The 4,771-nt window shown below is 42.5% G+C and overlaps 1 pseudogene; it reads left to right on the top strand.

Moving 5' to 3' along the window:
• The first annotated feature begins 3,309 nt into the window (after nt 1–3,309).
• LOC116087600 lies at nt 3,310–4,449 on the top strand (annotated as a pseudogene).
• Nucleotides 4,450–4,771: the final 322 nt, after the last annotated feature.

Raw genomic sequence — 4,771 nt, 5'->3', positions numbered from 1 at the left:
AAAAAAAAAAAAAAAAAGAACTAGTTCCCTGAGCCACTGCCGCCCAAACCAAGGATCAGGATGTCTTCTGGCCCCAACATTGCCACAGCTCCCAGACACATTTGTCCTAACCAAAAATTGACCATGGAACAAATTCAAGGCCTTGTACCTAGAAAGATGTGGCGCCACTTAAAAATCAGCAAACAGAAAAAGGCACAACCAGAAACAAAAAACAACTAAAACCAGAAAAAAAAATAACAGCCTGCAGTAACGAGGACCAAACAGAAGGTGGCACTCACACACATGACAACCAGTAGTACTGCACAGATGTCTATTCAGACCTGAAAAAAATTACCATAGCAACATATGTCATTTATCATTACACAAATTTTCATTACGCTGTGTAGACCTCTCAGAAAGTTTCTAACATTCAGACAAAATAGCCACCCCACAAATCACAAGCTTTTATGCCACTCACCTACTCCGGCCACATAAAAAGCTTCTGACACTTAGATTCCTCAGCACAGTTCAAACCTAGGAAAGTTACCATGGCAACACAAGCCACCAGATTCCACACAAATAATTCATCTCAGCATGGCTGGAAGAGTTACAACATTTACCTCTACACAAGCTTGCATTGGTTCTCCTCTACAGATCTCACAGAAAGTTCAGACAAATTCAGCACTCAGACAGGCAAGAAGCAGGAAGTTTAACACAGTGTTAGAAACATAAAAATGCAAATACCTAGAATAGTTTTGCTGGCTTCAAGACTGTCCAGATCTGTAGCCATGTGTGCTGTGGGGAACTTCCTGGCTAAGGTACCAACATGTACTGCCAGGAAGATGATTAGTGATCCACCAAAACACAGACAGGAGCCAATCTGATGCAACTCAAAACAGGGTCTTTATTCTATTCGAACTACTCAGGCCCCTCCAACACACCACCATCACACAGGATGGTTTTGGTGGGGGGAGCCTCAAATGTCTATGGGGCAAGGCTTTATAGTAAGCTGCAAGTAGGAGATAAGTGTGAAGCATCTAATTGGAAAACTATTGTGGTCTTTAATATAACAAGCTGGTGCTGGGAGTCATATCATAAACTTAATTTCTGTTCTCCTCTGCATTGGTGGTCGTTAGAAAGGAGGTGGGCTTGTAACCTGAGGTGGAGGTTTGCTGAGGAAATAACCTGGAAATGCTGGTCTTGTTGGGGATTGGCCTAGAGACTGGAGCTAGGCTTGGTTTTCCTGGGGGAGCGGGGGTAACTTGGAAATAAATGCTAAATGCCAGCCTATTAGTTTACTTGAATTCAAACTTAGGTCAGGTTCTCTAAAATAGAATCTGAACTTAAAAGATTTGGCCTCACATTGCCTGCAGGCTACAAGCACAAAGTAGAGCCCTATGAGCCTTAGGGAGGTTGAGGGCTGGGAGGAGTGCAGCAAACTGGAACTTGTACAGAACTTATCCTGGATATCATTCCTAGACGCAAGATCACCTTGACTCTGGGCAACAACAGGATATCCAATTCCCTAAGATGATCCAATATTTATAGTGTGTCAGAAACCAGAAACCTTGGGCTGGAGAGATGGCTCAGTGGTTAAGAGACTGACTGTTGCTCTTCCAGAGATCCTGAGTTCAAATCCCAGCTCATAACCATCTGTAATGAAATCTGATACCCTCTTCTGGTGTGTCTAAAGACAATTACAGTGTACTTATACATAATCAATAAATCTTTAAAGAAAGAAAGAGAGAGAAAGAAAGAAAGAGAGATAGAAAGAAAGAAAGAGAAAAGAAAGGAAGGAAGAGAGAAAGAAACAAAGAAAGGAAGAGAGAGAGAGAAAGAAAAGAAAAGAAAGAAACCAGAAACCTTGAACCAGATGAATGACTCATTGCAATAAATATTTGCATGTAAAGCTGTTTGGAGGAAAATATACTGTGTGACACACTGCAATTTCGAAAGCCACTACTATGAACAAATATGTGATGGAGAGCTGGGAAAGATGGAGGAACATAGCCATAGAAAGAGACAGAATTAGAAACTCAATGGCAATGACAGATGTGAAAAAGGTCACTGTGGACCATGAAGATGTCTGTGGTCTGTTCTGCTACCTAAGGCCATGTTGATGTCCATGAGCCATGCTGCTGCAGAGAACCATGTTTGCTCCCTGGTTCTGCTGTAACCAGAAACCATGTTGATGTCCATAGCCCATGTTGCAGCCAAGGGTCATGTTGATATGAGTAGTCTGTCCGCTCATCTGGGGACATGCTGATTTCTGGGGTCTGTGCTGCAGCTAAGGCCCATGTTTAGGTCCATGATCGTGCTGCAGCCAGGGCCTGTGTTGTCCATAGCATGAATTACATTACCCATGGCCTGTGCTGCTGAAGAGAGCTATCACAGCGTCTGTGGAGGCAATGTTCATGCCCATAGTCTGCCACCAGGGGCCATGCTGAGGGTCATGGCATGTATGTGCTGATACCAGGAACCACATAGATATCCATGATCAGTGCTGTCACCAGAAACCAAATGGAAATTCATGATCCGTGCTTCCACTGTAAAGAACTGGGAAGCTACTTTTTGTAGTGGTGTCAATGTCCACAGATTCACGGTCGAGAAAGAAATGTAGAAGGCATCAGAGACTGCCCCTACCTCTACCCACCCCACCCAACATAAAAAGTAATCACAGACAGGAAACCGAGGAAGAGAATTCTTAAAAATTTCGATGAGTGTGCTGAAGGGGATCTCTGTGGAACTGGGGTCTTCTGGCAGTGATGTAAATGGGAAAAGACTCAGTTTTCTTTAAGGGGCTGGCTACTGGGAGATACGAACATCCTTCAGTGAGTATATAGGTGACACAAATTGGACTTGGGGTGGTCTTATGTAAGGAGTGGGAGGTTATGAGGGTGAGGGGCAGACCTTGGAGTACTGGAAAGTGAGTATGATTGGGGTACATGATATGAAATTCCCAAGTAATTAATAGAAATATTATGAAAATAGATTGGCAATATGGGCAAGTTTCTCAGACATTTCTTTCTTAATGACTCATGTGAGCAGGCCCAAAATACTCATATCAGTGTCACCCCTGGGCATATGGCCCTGGGTTGAAGAAAATAGCAGGCTAAGCTAGGTGTGAGGAGCAAATTGGTAAGCACTATCCCTCCATGGCTTCTGCTTCACTTCTAGCTTTCAATTTCCTACCTTGAGTTTCTGACCTGATCTCATTAAGTGAGGGAGTGGAAGTTAAGATTTTTCAATCTAAAATGAACCCTTTCCTTCCCAGGTTGTATTTTCTTTTGGAATTTTATAATAGAAATATAAAACCACAACTAATGGTAAAGAAGGCAGGGCTGCATTTTAGAAACCGGACTGTGAAGCTTTGCGCTTCCTCTTTCCAGCCAGCGCCAAGTGATGGGCATCTTTCTGGACAACAGGCACGAGCACCGCAAGACCGGGGGTAAGAAAAAGCCCTACCACAAGAAGCGGAAGTATGAGCTGGGACGGTCTGCTGCCAACACTAAGATTGGCCCTCGCAGCATACACACAGTCCGAGTTCGAGGAGGCAATAAGAAGTACCGTGCCCTGAGATTGGATGTGGGGAACTTTTCCTGGGGCTCTGAGTGTTGTACTCGAAAAACGAGGATCATTGATGTTGCCTACAATGCATCCAGTAATGAGCTTGTCCCCACCAAGACCCTGGTGAAGAACTGTATTGTGTTCATTGACAGCACACCGTATCGGCAGTGGTACGAGTCCCACTATGCACTGCCCCTGGGCCGCAAAAAGGGGGCCAAGCTGACTTCTGAGGAGGAAAAGATTTTTAAACAAAAGAAAACGATCAAAGAAAATTCAAAAGAAATACGACGAAAGGAAAAAGAATGCTAAAATCAGCAGTCTTCTGGAGGAGCAGTTCCAGCAAGGCAAGCCTCTTGCCTGCATTGCCTCAAGACAGGCCAGCTCGGCAGAGCAGACGGCTATGTACTTGAAGGCAAGGAGCTGGATTTCTATCTGAGGAAGATCAAAGCCCGGAAAGGCAAATAAGACTCATTCATAGTGTAATAAAGGTGTTTGCTGTTCTATTAAAAAAGAAAAATCACAACTAAGACAACTGACATCTTCTGGCAGTGATGTAAATGGAAAAAGACTCAGTTTTCTTTAAGGGACTGGCTACTGGGAGATATGAGCATACTTCAGTGAATATATAGGTAACACAAATTGGACTTGAGGTGGTCTTATGTAAGGAGTGGGAGGTTATGAGGGTGAGGGGCAGACCTTGGAGTACTGGGAAGTGAATATAATTGGGGTACATGATATGAAATTCCCAAATAATTAATAGAAATATTATGAAAATATATTGGCAATATGGGCAAATATCTTGATTTTTGTTTGTTATTTTTGTGCCCTGCACCTTACTGAAAGTGTTTATAAGATCTAAGAGTTCTCTGATGAAGTCTTTAGGGTCTCTTAGTTACAGCATCATGTCATACACAAATAAGCACATTGTACTTCTTACTTTCCTATTTGTGTCTCTTTTAGTACCTTCATTTGTCTCACTTTGCCAAATATCCTTTTGTTGTTCCAAAACTTAGTGTGAATGTTTTTTCTCTGCCTTTAACTTGAAGTGCTACTTTTTCCTCTAGCCTTTTCAATTGTTCATCTATTACTTTTAGTAATAATTTTACTATTACATATTAAAGTCTTTACTGTGTTACAGTTGTATCTTGGTATGCCATATACAGTCCTTTTTTTAGACAGGGTTTCACTATGTGGAATTCACTATGTAGACCAAGATGGTCTCAAA

The sequence above is a fragment of the Mastomys coucha genome, unplaced genomic scaffold (genome assembly GCF_008632895.1).
Source record: "Mastomys coucha isolate ucsf_1 unplaced genomic scaffold, UCSF_Mcou_1 pScaffold13, whole genome shotgun sequence".
Lineage (NCBI taxonomy): Eukaryota > Metazoa > Chordata > Mammalia > Rodentia > Muridae > Mastomys > Mastomys coucha.
The sequence above is the reverse complement of the archived record's forward strand: the minus strand, read 5'-3'. Positions and strand labels throughout refer to the sequence as shown.